The 14,298-nt window shown below is 39.4% G+C and overlaps 1 protein-coding gene across 3 annotated transcripts in view; it reads left to right on the forward strand.

The window, feature by feature from the left end:
* Positions 1 to 14,298, forward strand: part of LRRC4C (leucine rich repeat containing 4C) — a 538,946-nt gene that overhangs the window by 436,960 nt on the left and 87,688 nt on the right. For 2 of the 3 annotated variants that reach the window (XM_055717133.1, XM_027807973.2), the window contains exon 1: positions 4,461 to 6,295. The exons of the other annotated variant lie outside the window; for it this stretch is intronic. The gene's annotated coding sequence lies outside the window, so the exon portion shown is untranslated. Of the gene's footprint in view, positions 1 to 4,460; positions 6,296 to 14,298 lie in introns of those variants that run through there. 3 annotated transcript variants of the gene reach the window in all.

Raw genomic sequence — 14,298 nt, forward strand, 5'->3', positions numbered from 1 at the left:
TCTAGATAGCAGGTTGCTTTTCAGTGATGGATTCTTAACATCAAAGATGAAAATTTGTAGAACTGTAGAACAATTCTAAACTTGTTCTTTAACCCAACTGGACAATGAACATGGAGAAGTTCTGAGAAAATGGTTCCTTTCAAAAGTAAACAACTTAATGAAAACCACCCTTCAGTTCCATCTTTACCAGAAACAATAGATATTGTGCTGTTATGGAGAGATGAGCTGATTGAACAGTCATGTAAACTTCCGTGTGTCACAATCAGGTCTTGTGGTTCTACCCAAATTTTCCTGAAAGGAGGATATCTTTTATTTCTTCCAAGCCTCTGTACGCAACAGAAATTACCTATGAAACAAAATTTCTCACTAGAACTGTAAACACCAGAACAAAACCAAGTGAAAATTAATAAATGAGGCAATATTATAGTCAGCTGCTAATTTTGATGGTTATACCCCTGATTTTAGTGGGGTTTTGTCCATTTCGTTTTGTCCACTTGTCCATGTCAAAAGAATTGAACAATAACCAGTGAAATTACATATACGGGAAAACATGTACCATGAGCTTTGATTACATTACAAAATTCAGAGTCTCCCTGTGAGATAAGTATGACATTTTATATACTCTGAGATTTTTAGGATCTCTCTTGAATCCCTAAATTGACTGGTGAGCTTGATCCTAGATCCATGCAGTCAGAAGTATGTTTGTCAGCATTTTTGTTCCCTTTTGAAAGTATCAAGCTGTAAGAAGATTCAAGTACCATCCCCATGTGCAAGCAGTTTCTTGTCAGCAATGCTTAACAAAATAGAAAGGATAGTATGTTCCACAGCTACCTTTATGATTTCTTCATGTTTATTTAAAAGGAAGGCAGGGCTGTCACTGACTTAGAAAACTTGAAACTGCTTTTCACTTGACTTTTTATAAGCAAAATTCTCTGCTTTCACTCTTTTCCTTAAATTTTCGTTATGCTTATTCAGTTTTAAAGTTTCTCTACTCCTTTCTCTACAGGTCAGAATTCTCTTTTCTTAGGCTTGAATCACATTTCTCTTTCACCAAATGACCAACATTTGTGAATAGCTAGTCTTTCCCACTAGTTTCTTTCAGTGTTAATCACACAAGGAACTTCAGTTATTTAACTCACATCATCTGTCAAGAAGGAAAAGGTGTGTTATAACAATCTGCTGTTGTCCATGTTTGTTATGTGATTTAAGATTTATATTACATGATTTATAAAGTTTGCCAGTACATATATTTGAATTTTGTTATCATCCCACACTCAGGATCAGACAAGCTTGTCCCATTATATGAAAATCAAAATTCCTTTGCCAGTCTGTATTTTGTTTTCATCACAGTTCACCTTTTTGACTCATGATCATCTTGGTCCATAAGAGGAATCAGCACCCAGTGACCTTTGCTGTGTGTTTAGGATTTTGTACCATAGCAGCAGTGACTATTCTGCAAGATGTATGGTAGCAGTGTCAGGGCAGGTCCCAGGAAGGGAAAAGACCAGGTAACAACTGCTTTTAATACTTACTCTCTACCTAAGTGTGTCCAGTGGTGGGGAATGGGCATGAGGGGTAGCAATTTCCTAGTTTAGGAACTGAACAGTAGAGCCCAGAATATTTCCTCTCTCTTGCCTTGTCAGTGCTTATAAAACATTGCATCATGTGTGTCATCCAAAGTTTCCTGTGGTGCTTTCATTTTGAATATCAGTTCACCATGTTGGATGGCCTCTGTGAACTTACATGTAGCTAGTAGTTTTTCTTGCCCAGAAATCTTGCAAAATAAAAAATTGAAGGCAATATAGAAACAGTATTGTTTGGAGGCAACAATATAAAACTTGCTGCAGGAAAAAAGTCACACAAACAGTTCTGTCCAGTGCTGATGACACCCTTTTAACATTTGATTAGTGAATGACTTATTGTGCTAATACTATAATATTTGTTTTAAATAGGTTTCACACATAGGTGGCATGCATGCTTGTAAAACAGATAATACATATATGCTTTTTATTTTGCTTAGTAATAGGACATTCACCTTTTCGTATAGTAAGTATGCAGTGTCATCTCATAAATATCACAAATCAGATTGCTTTAAAGTTATGTTCTAAGAAACTATTCACTGTATCTTCTATGTTTATTAGGTCATAAAGAATAATTGATGTATTAAAAATAATAAACTTTGAGCGAAGATTATATCATGGTCTATAGCGTATTACAGTCTGGATACTAGTTTTGTGTTCAGTCACATCTATGCCAGCAAATATATTATCTTTCTATATATGTGCATGTACATTTATTTAAGTACTGGCATCCGTTAGAAATACGTATATTGATGTAATTTGAATGACGTAAAAAAAAAAATGTGCAAGTTTCCATCAAAAAATGAAATATTAATTTTATCCACAGAGATACTGTAACTATTACAGATGTTTGTGTCTTAGATTCTGATTATATCCCCAAAAGCTCTGTGTCTCCTGTTTTTGATGCCCATGTATTTGTTTAATTCAGTTATAAAAAACCTTTGCTTTTTCTCACAGGCTCGTTAATATTAGCAGGAAATTGGTCAAGCACTTTTTAAAGACACAGTGGAGCAAACATACATTAGGCTGTGATTTTTTATCCTTCTGGGAAAAGGAACGGCTTCGTGTTTTTTTGGGGGTTTACGTTGCAAAATGTGAAAGACTCATAAGACATTTGTAGGCCCAAAATATACCAGCAGTGTCAATGAATCAGACTAGAGCAAAATAAGCTCACCAACTGAGAAAAAGATTGTTACTTGTCAGCAACTTCATCTCCTATCGCACTTGCAGCCTTCTCCAGAAATCCCCAAAGTCTTTTTTAGCGTTCTTGAAAGACCATTATTTTGGGTAATTCATTATTACTGCACACTCAGTCTTCCCCCCATTGTAGGTAATTTGTGTTTGCCATCGATTTCAGTGATAGTAAGATCAGATGCTAAATGATCTAACAGTGTTTCAGGACCTGGTTCCAGTTGCTTAACTTATATCTGGTAGAACTTTCTCACCAGAAAGCCCACTGAGTCAGTAGAATAAATCTGAAAGTCAATGTTAATGATTCAGTAAGTGTTATTTGACTGAACTCGTCGAACTATGGATTTTATAATTCTACCAAACTTATGACATATAACTTAAAAATTTATTTTCTTTTGTTTTCAAGTATGCTGGTTTCTCACCAAAGTTGGCTGTTTGAGAGGGGACTGAGCTAGCTGTATTATCACATGCATGGAATAACTCAGAGTTACTGCTTAATAGGTGAAGTTTGCTATAATTACCATGAAAGCACCTGACTATTTTTTTTCTTGGGGTTGTGTGGGGGAGTTAGATCTATAAATAATGTCTTTCTGATTTTGAGAGGGAGAAATGCTGGCACGTACATCATCCCTTGATCCTGGAGAGAGTAGCATATCTAACTTTACATATACAAAGTTTTCTGTAAATTTTAAATTGAATTCAGGTCCCTGAAAAAAACAAGACAAAAGTCCAATTCTGAGCATGTTAGGTGACATACATAAGAAGTACATCTAACATACCATGGTAAGTAGGTAAGTACATAACCAATATGTCAGTGCTTCGCTAGCCCAAATTAGGGAGTCAGTTCAGAAACCTCAAAAATCCTTGTCAGAAGTCATCCGAACCAAACTGTGGCCGGTTGGACAGGTGAGCCCAGACATTGCACTGCTGCGTTGCTGCTACTTAATAGCTCACTGGAGCCATCACCTAAACCCACTAAAACCTTGAAGCACTTCATGGGACTTTTGGCCTGGATCATCTGCCAAAATGCTTTAGGTTTAATGTTTAAGTTAGTTTTAGGTAACTTTTATGTGTACACAAGTTTTAGACATTTATTTTTGTAATTAGAAAATAGATTGTCTTTCCATGCAAATTATTTCCACTGTTCCATTTTTTGCGAAGATAACTTTATACATCGTTTCATTTTGTTGTCATTTCTTTGCATCCATGGCTAGAATCTGTATCTGTGAATACTGGTCGTTCTGTACTTCTTTTGCAAAGACAACTTTATACCTCATTTCATTTTACTGTAATTCTCTCTGCTTCAGCGGCTGGGCTGCTACCTGTGAATACTGCTTGAACCGTCAGAATCAGGCAGGCTTTTAAGAAAATGAGTTTTGACATTTCTTTCCTTAAGATGATCCCTTGTTTTTCAATTACTGCTTTCAGACTTCGAGATTTCTTAAGGTAACCCTGAGTTTGTTCCCAGACTGTCAACCAGATGGCAGCAGTGCCACGTCGGAGCAGCTCCCATAGCCTTTCCCTGACATCAAGTGTTAATGCAATTGACCAATCAGTGCTAAGATGATGGGAGGTAATTGGGTAATTGTATTTTACTGATCACAAGCAAAGAAAAGGGGGGGGGGGGGGCGCGGGGGGAGAAGGGGTAAAAAAAAAAAACCAACACAAAAAAAAACCAACAGAGGGGGGAGAACGGAAGGGGAGAAGGAGGAGTGTAGCCAGAAAGACTGGCCCTGGGACATTTGCAAATCCTGGGGTGCCACTGAAAGGTGGGGAGTAAGAGAAAACCAGAGCGACAGAAAAGCGGAGCTACTCCCAGCAGCAACAGCAGCAGCTGTCTGGAACTGGATATATACATACATGCGTACGTACGTGCACACACAGGGAGAATTCAAGCTGAAGCTAATGGGAGGGAAGAAGGGTTTCGGCTGTGCAAAGGGCTATGCATTTCAGGGATGAAACTAAAAACTGAACGAAGCGGCTGTGCTCCTGGGAATGTATCATCTTGGAAGGGAGGGAGGCAGGAAGGAAGGAAGAAAAGGGGGAAGATAACTGGCATGTGGAAGAAGATGGGAGACTAACTCACTGCTGTGCAGAAGGGAAATCCAACTTGTAGATCTGAGATACACCAGGCTGAGCTTGGAAATGAGATCAGACCTGCACTGAAACAGAGAAAGGGAGGAAAAGGGAGGCAGAGACTGGAGAGCTTTTATCTTTCTTCCTCTCTGTCTTTCCCTCTCTCTCCTCAAAGAAGAAATAGAAGTTTATCTGTCTCGGTGCTGCTGGATCTGTATAGCTGTTGGACAAAAGATGGAGAGGAAGCTGAAATGAAAAGCAAAGGGTGCTTGTGAAATTTACAGCTAAGAGGACAAATCGCGCCTCCCCGGGCTTCTTTTGTGCCCCCTTGGGGGAGTTTTAACATCAGAAAGATTTTGAGAAGTGTGGGGGGCAAAGGGGAGAGTGGGCGTTAAAAACACCCATCCTAAGTGTTTAAAAAATAACAAGGGGATGGATTTATTCTTGACAGCTGGTGGGAATCTTGAATTTTTCTCTACTGCCTCCCTCCTCCATTCCATTTAATGTGAGATTATGAAAATGCAGAGGAGTTGGAGGGAAGGCAAAAGGATATAACGTGGAGTTTGAAGCGAGGAGAGGGTGCTGATGCTGTGGATTGCTGGCTTTTTGCCGAAATCAAAAATCCAATTGCGCACTGGATTGTGATTGGAAATCTAATCAGATCTTTGGAGGGGGGGAGGAGAGAGACTAAAAGTTTACTGTTTTGACAGACACAAATAAACATTTAAATGCAAAAGGAGATTCTTTCCTAAAGGAGGTGAGGGATAGAGAAAAAGAAGAATGGGAATCCCCGTTCAAATGTGGAGACACACGGACTGGATAATTGATAGTACAGCAAAGAAGGGGGAAGAAGAAAATTGCCTGGCAAGACCTGGATCTTAAGTGTCATAACAAAATTACATTAAAAGAACACAGATGGAGGGTTCCTTAAAAAGAAATACAGCCCTTTCTGCTCGCCAGGGAAAAAAACAAACAGTGAGCAATGGAGAACAGTGGACCCAGAGAGGCAGAAAACCTCAGAAAAAAAGAAACTAGGCAAAGGATCCACAGTGGAATGAAAAGTTTCAGAAAGGAGAAGGACCATTCATCCTCTGCAAGGATTTGTGTTTTTTTCCTGTTATTTTAAATGACTCTTCTCCGGTGAAGGCAAACAGCAACATTTCCACTACAGCATTTTTAAGCAGAAAAGTTGAAAGCCACAGAGAAAATAAAGGACAGAGAAGAAAGCAAAATTGCCGGAGGGGGAGAGTTCAGCAGTGTTGGGTTGGATTGGCACCTATATGGAATGAAATTGCTGGGAAATTGCAATTGGATATCCTTTATTTTTATTTCCTTTCTTGTTTTTAATTTCGGTTTGGTTGCTGAAATGAAATAGTTTTCTAACCCCTCCCCCACCCTGGTTTTTCATAACCGCTTGGATTTCCAGCCGGATAGTCTTTGAGGATACAGTAAGTGCACTTTCCATTTTATTATTTTTTTCAAAAAGGAAATGTGACCCATTGGCTCTCCTCTTTCTTCGTTATCCCTCTTTTCTTGGATGTTTCCCCCACCTGAATAAAGAATCTGACTGGGTTTTGATAATGGCTGGAGGGGGGTGGTTGGGAATGGAGAAGGGAAGGAATAAGGATAGAACTGAATTCTCACAGTATCTCAAATGTTCCTGTTAGTAAAACTCTAGCCTTGGTAAGATGTTGCAGATGCCTGCCTGTGTGGCTCAAAAGCATTTTTGAACGTTCACTAGCAAAGAAATCTTTTGAGAAAGCCCCTGCAGTGAGTGGGGGGTGCTGTCTGATTGCCCATATGTATAAATGGATGCAAGTTGCATAGAATTGCGTGCACAGAGGGGCTTTATTTATTTATTTAGCAAGTGTTTAAAATACAGAAAGGGCTCTGATCTGAATGCTGGCATCCAGTCTGACATTGCAGATCAATATGGTATTAATAGAAAAATTTTGTAATCAAGCAGGGAGGTGAAGAATGGCGCTTTTTTTTTGGGGGGGGGGGGGGCAGGGAGGAGTAGGACAAGGGGTTTTAGTGGATTTTGAGGAGGCAGCTCTGAGAGAAAAGGCACGTTTTACACTCCATTGCTAAGAAAAAGCAGTAACAGGCAGAGAGGACATTCTTCTATTGAAGGGGAGTTTAGGAAACTGCTGTACTAGCCACCCGTACCCTCCAGATCTCCTAGGAAATTCTTTGTGATTTTGTGGTGAATCCTTCAGGTTCCCCTAGGACTTTCATGGCAGTTGAAGATTTACTTTGACTGTCGACCAGTGAGAAGGGTACTGTGGTGTTAGAAGGTTTTTGTTATTATGCTCATAATGAAAATAATTAAAAAGTGGCTTGTAGATGGTGGGATTCACAGATCAGCAATGATGTGTAACAGACCAGTAAATGTCTCTCGCTTCCTGGAGAAATGTGGTGTGGGGGTGTGGAATAAAGGGAGGATGACACCACTGTGTTATAGAGGTCCTTGTTTTCCTGTGGAGAAAAGTGCCACTTCTGACCCCTCTCCTGGCATGACTGCTTAGCTTTTAGATAGGGAATTTTCTTTCTCTTTCTTCCCCTTCTCTTCTCCCTCATCTCTGCCCTTCTCAACCTTGGCCTTCACATGTAGAGGCTCCAGCTGAAAGTATTAGGCCAAAAGTGTTGGAACGAGAGAAACTGTTAATTAAATGAGCCATTGAACAGATATAGGTATTTTCTGGTAGTCAAGGTGCAGAACTCTCTTTGCCACTCATCTTACTTTCCTCTAGCTGCAATACTCTGCAGGAGGGGAGAGAAGGCAGGGATAGAAGAGGTGTTGGTACAGCCGGAATTTAAGGCTTTTTCCTGGCAGCATTTCCCTCTTCACAAGCTTTCTGTGTGAAACAACACAAACCAGAGCTCTAACTTCCCTAGATAAAAACATAAATAAATATTAGCATTTTCCTTTTCCCCTCTCTTTCTCCATTCACTCACATCACCACTGTTACTTCATGTGAATGTCCTGAATCTTTTGGCATAAAAATAGACCTTCTGTCTCTCAAATATGTCCCATGTGCTTCTGTTTGGAGGTCATGCCTCTTAAACATTGGCTACCTGTAAAGGATTAAGATTTAGGGTGCAATTCTGCTCCTAAGGAAACCTCTGGGAGTTTTGTTTGGCCACGCAAACAAAGCAGACCCTGTGTGCTGTTGTGTTTAGAAAAAGAGGGAAGTAGACACAGTAAAAATTGTTCCTTCCGGCTCTAATTACTCCCATCTTTCTCAGTATAGCTAAATCGGTTTAGTATGAAGTACTTTAGCCTCGTTTATTTCTCTGGGCACATGCTTCCTGGTGGGACACTAAATGGGCAATAAGTTTGTCAGCATCTGAAAATAAGTGCAAAACTCTGTTCTCCATTCCTTCTTGTATCATTATAAGTCTGTACCCTATTGTGGGCTACACTTACATCAGCAGTTGCAGTAATAGAGCAGCTAAATTTATGTTAAGCTGCTGCTCAGTAATTACTGAAGGAAAAAGGAGCTGGCTAAGGAAAAGGCATCTCCAAGCTTTTCCCTAGATTGCTGTCAAGTGAACACATAAACAGAAAATTTGATAGAGCAACTCCAGTTTTTGACAATAGAAAGCTGCCATAGGTGCCCCATTCATTCTGTACAATAACTAGCAGGAGGATTTTCTTGATGCAATAAGGAAGCACTGGGAAAATTTAGCCACCAGTTTGGGCTGAAATAGGCAAACCTTGTCAACATTAAAAAGCTAGGGATGCCTGTCTGCTTCTAAAGAGGCAACAGTTTCACACTTCACTGAATGATTCATTTAATACAGTAGCCAAAAGACACATGGAACAACCCTGAGTTTAACTCATTCAGTCTCAAAGTGGGAGTGCGTATAGCATTTCTCAGCATTTGTGCTGGGGCTTATCCAGAGGCCAAAGGGCTAGTCATAAAATAAATGGCCAAAAATGTCAATCCAAACATCCAGCTAAATGAGGAGCAACAAATCTCCTCTAGCAGAGGCAAGAACTGGCTGTCTTTGCTGCTTCTCTTGCATGTGCCTGACAGGTGTGTCATTCAGTAGCATATGCTGGTCCTGCGGGTTGTCTTCTCTTCAAACCATGGACAATCCTTTTGGTAATAACCCCAGGCAGCTGGGACTTGGGCCCTGTACAGGGAGCCACCATTATGTGTATATTTAGACACCAAATGCTTATGCAGAAGGAAAGAGAGCGCTCCAATGGAGACTCCTGCTCCATTTGTTCTACTTGTTCTCCAGGTCAGAGATCACACATCTCAGACTTCAGGTATTCTTGGTAAACTGTAGGTTAGCAATGCAAGGAGCTAGCTAGTCCGTGTCTTTTCACGTATTGGGAATGACTTGCACTGACCTAGAACAGGAGCAGGTTCAGTTTGCTGGAACAGCAAATTTTGTGTTTGGGAGACAGTATCTCCCAGCCTGATAGAACTGATTAATGAAAAACGAACATTCAGACTGGGTGAGACCCAAGATAGAATGCCCTAGATGGGCACCAATACAAGCAGTTGTGTGGAACTGGAGGAAAAGAAAGGGATTCCCAAAATGCTGCCATGGCTTCCTACATATAGGCTTTAAAATGATTTGCCTGTCACCTAAAAAGCTGTCTCCCATTTGACATGAAGATTCTTGCCCTAGCCATATGAGACAGGAAGATTTTGAATGGGGCTCAGGACAGGAATTTAGCCTGTATTGAGAGAGCTTGGTGCTGGTGAAAACCCACAAGCCAAGCTGTCCAGGAGTGAAGTTGCAGTATATTCATTGAAGGAGTGCACTGTGGGCAGCAGTCGTGTGAGAGAGCCTCCATCTCGGTCTTGTCAGTGTGCCTTCACTTTGGCTTTTGGAGATATTCCTTTGTTTCTAATTGCTAGTGAGGTAACGAGGAGAGAGAGAAGGGTGCTGGAATTAGTGCCACTTTCAGTCTGGAAGGAAAATTACTCTGAATAAATGCAATTAGCACCCACCAAGTTATTTTTAGAGTAGTCAAGCTGACTGGACTTTGGGCAAGCATTAGCAAGGGCTCTCCTGCAGCCCCAACCATGCCCTTGCCAGCTGCTCTATGAAAATCATAGTGAAAAACAAGCCTCTTTTGGTTATAAAGTGCTGCCCTCACAGGACAACCCAGATGAGAAGGCTTTAGTAATAGCAGGAGCCACAGTGGTCTGCAAGGCAGCCTTGCAGCATGTTTGAGTCTAGCAGTGTGGGCAAGGATCTGCCCTTTGAAAGGATCCTGTGTCTGCTTCTAGTACTGGCAGAAGTCATTGGAGCTGGCTTGTGATATTGCGGAGTGGTTTATTTAATGATGTTATTCAGAAAGGAAGAGTACCTGTTATTTAGCTGTACTGTCATGGGTGTTTTTTTCTCTTGGTGTGTAGAAATGGGGACGCAAGAGGGGAGATGAGTGTCCCAGTGATGTGTTTTAATTGCATATTCACAAGCTGCAATACATGGAAGTGAATTAACGCATAGTTCCTGGTAGGGGGCCTGGATACTTTGCTGTCTGTTAGAGGAAAAGGCAAAAATCAGATGCTTGTGCATGCACACAATAAAAGAGAATCAGGATTTACATTTGGTATCCAAGGAAGCAAGAGCAGAATCCTGCAGGGCTTTCTGTTCATTGTTTAAATGTTGCCATAGCAATATCTCAGGGCACAAGTTACATGTTTTCCACTTCTGGAGTTGAGCTTTTCTTCCCTCTCTCACTGTTTTTCTCTCTCTCAATATACACAACAACCAGGGATATTGCCACAGAACTTTGCACAGCAATAGGAGAAGGTGTTTGAAGATTGTGTTATCTCTTTGCATATGTCTGTCTGTATGTTCTTCGCTGTCATTTTCTAATATGTTGGAAACCCAATTAGGAGGAAATTGTTGGATAGGAGTGGAGTGTGAGACTCTTGTTAGGACATTGAGCATATTACAATATTTTATGTAGTGGTGTTATGTTAATTGGATAGCTGCAGGCAAGCAAATTGTAGCAGTCGCTGACAATTAGAAACAACAATTAATTTCTCAGGACTGAATCTATTCCTTGGGCAGATAAAAATGCATTTCAGGTATATAACAGAGGTTCTGTAAATTCAAATACTAACACCACTGTAAGAACTCTTGAAATTCTGTTTTCGCAGTTCTGAGACAAGATTTACCCTTGCTGCTTGTGAAAGGGAGAGAGGCAGCATCAGACCACTGAATAAAATCTCCCATAGTATTTGCTGCAGAGCTTGTACTTGTTAGGTCAGAACTGTGGGGGAGCAATAAAACCAGGAAAGCAGGAGAATTATAAAGGAAACCAACTAACCCCAAAACAAAGCAAAAAAACTACAGCATCAACAGTTTCACCTGCAACTACATAAAGCTTACTCTGAAGTATCACAGCAAGTTAAGTTAGATGAATGAGTTTTCTTCTGTGAACCAGTAGCAATTCTGAGCATTCAGTAATGCTCTTTGTGTTTGAGGGATCTCTTTTCCATTATTTGCAGCTATGGGATCTAAACAGTCCTGTGCATTAAAATAATCCTCAGAAATATGAATGTGGTTTCATTTCATGTTTGTATGGACACTATAGCATGTATAGCACTGACTTGTAGAAGGCCCAGGAGTTGGTGTTTTTCCTTCACTATATATATAAGAATGATTGCTCTAAGGGTCATGACTAACCCTGAAAGCCAGTAGCAGTAATTTTTAGAATGTATTAACGTAGTTTACATCTCCGGCACATTTGATTTTTGCTTACAAACTTCTTCCCTTTCACGGCAATAGTCTTTTCACTAATGTGCCATGTTACATGGGAAATACAGCCAAGCACATAAAGAGCGGGTTTATTGATAAGCAGAGTGCAGCGTGAGTAACAACAGTGCAGGTTTCCTCACACTGTTTATCACTGTACTTCAGGCATGATCTTAAGCAAAAGACTGCCTTAAGAACTTGGGCAGGCACTAATTCTGTTCATGCACCTTGAACTTTCCCCAGTGTCTTTGAGATGTCAACAAAGGTGGCCAGCTGGAGTGGGGATGGGAGGTGCTCACCTCACTTCTCATGCACTGGGCTACTGCCCAGGCATTAAATCACTGAAGCCTATCAGATTCCATTGTCTTGGCTGGAATTTGAAGTAAGGAGCTAGGGATGAAAATTACTGGGTCTTCATCAGCTATAAACCAACATTTTACTTTCTCTTTAATCTCCAAACCCAACTATTAGTGAACAAGTGGAAGAGGCTGGGGTGACAGGCTATGCATAAACTGGTGTAAGTGCGAATTCTGTCTTGCAGAGAATAAATTAAAAGGATAGTTTTGATTTTTATTCACTAATGCCTGTTGTTCTGTTCTAATGCAGCACTGCAACACATATGAAGTAGTTGGTTCTGTAGTAACACTTTCATACAACCAGTTTCATTCTTTTTACATTTCTTTCTCTTCTCTTCTGTCATTGTGCAAAGATAAACCCAGTTCTGCTCCAGCTAATCTCAACTGGAGCTTTAGTAATTACTTCATCAGGATTGATCCTGTTCTGTGGCTTTTTTGTTTTCTTTCTCCTAAATGAAGTACAAAACTTGTTTTAGTTCCAGAAATAAACAATAAGTATTTATATTTGCAGACATAAAAAGATGATCCAAATACCATTTTGAATTAATATGCCATAAACTTTTAAATTTCTAAATGTTCCATGTTCTCTTTGGAGTCTGTGATGGCGTTCCAGGTATTAATGTTTCTTTTTTATCTGTGTATAATGTAATAATTGATGGATAATTAAGCAATCTGGTCCTTGTTACTGCCACAGCAAAACATAAATCTGTATTAACAAAACAAGATATTTTGTAAAATGTCATATTTTAGGGCTGAATCCTCAGTCATGAGTTAGAGAATTTGGTGGTAGTGTAATCTCTGTGCATTGACTACTCACATCAATAACTGAATATTGTGACATGTCAGTTTAGCAAAAAATGTTATAGTTTGCTTTTTAAAGGCTATAGAAGAAGATCTTCAAGGACAGAGAAGGGTTAAGTTAAGGAACTATAGTTTTTCCTCCATCAATGCATGCAAGTTTCAAATGAAGTGTGCAAAAATTTATTAAATTCCATGAGCTTCTTTGCCAAAGGGCATATGTGTTGTGTTAAGGATTTTTTACTTAGCTGTCTGGTTTTACAACAATTTTCTCTGCCAGTGCTTTATTTGTGAGCCCTTATTGGACAGGCAGGTTCTTCTACAAGTGGTTATATATTATTTTTCCAGAGGCAAGCTTTTATATTTGTTACATCATTTAAAGAACTGAGGTTCATTTTTGTTGGGGTTGTTGATGACAACAGCTACTCAAGGGGAAGGGTGGTGACCCCATTAGCCTTTCAGGTTGCTCGTATGCAGTGCAGTCTACCACTTCAATAAGAGTTTTATTGCATTTAACGCCCGTGTGAATTTTGACTGTATGTGGTGCAGGGAATTAAAACCATAATGGATTTCTCTTTTGAGGTCGAAAAACCTCACCTTCAGTGAATGTTCATGTTGATATCCCTCTTTCTGTAATGTACATTTTACTGAGTAGTCTGGCCCTGAAGATTGAGTTGTATACATTAAGGAAAGGCCTGGAGGTAACTGTTAAAGGCTGCTGAATGAAACCATAGCAGATGATGGCTTAGTCCATAAGTAACTTTCCACATATGTGGAAAAAAATAATTGTATTTCTTAATGGGAAATTTCACTTTTGGGGATATGTATAAACATCTCATGCAGCAGTAGTAGAATGTCATTTAGAATTGCAGAAAATATAGCTAATAGTTTCCTATCACAAAAGGTATTGCATCCAATTTAAAGTATCATCTAGATAAGATTTCCTTTTTTTGTGGCAGAGAAAGATGAAGCTGATGATTGCCTATAGCAAATGAAAGGTAAAATGCAGCCAATGATGCTGCTTCAGAAAGACCTATCTTTTAAACCTGAGGAAAATTATAAGAAAAATTGATGGAGAGAACATATGAACAGAAGGTTGTGAATATGAACTGGACAGTTTCTAGGAAAATATTCTTTTGCAAGAGAAAAAAACCCAAATCATAAATGAGTTCACATTCAACTCTGAGCCTGTCTTTGATACAAGGCAAAATGATGCCAAAATTTAGCAACTAAACCCAAATCAAACAAAGCACTATATAGTAGGTAAAAAAAAAAAAGAGGAAAAGAGATAAGGCCTATTAAAAAAGAAAAAAAGCTGTAAAATGGTGGGCTTAGAATATACTAGAAATGAGGGACTATCCTTCTTCTTATTCTTGCTTTTATTGGAGTTATCCTATGAAGAGTTATTGGCAGTAGTGATGCAGAACTGAGAATTATTTCTATTTATTACCTGGAAAAATCATGATTAAAAATTCTTATGAAAAGAAAAAGCAAGTTAAAGGATATTGGAAAACTTCTATTAGGGGTAAATATTTTTAGATCAATAGTCTTTTTATACT

This window comes from Falco cherrug, chromosome 7 (assembly GCF_023634085.1).
Source record: "Falco cherrug isolate bFalChe1 chromosome 7, bFalChe1.pri, whole genome shotgun sequence".
Taxonomy (NCBI): domain Eukaryota; kingdom Metazoa; phylum Chordata; class Aves; order Falconiformes; family Falconidae; genus Falco; species Falco cherrug.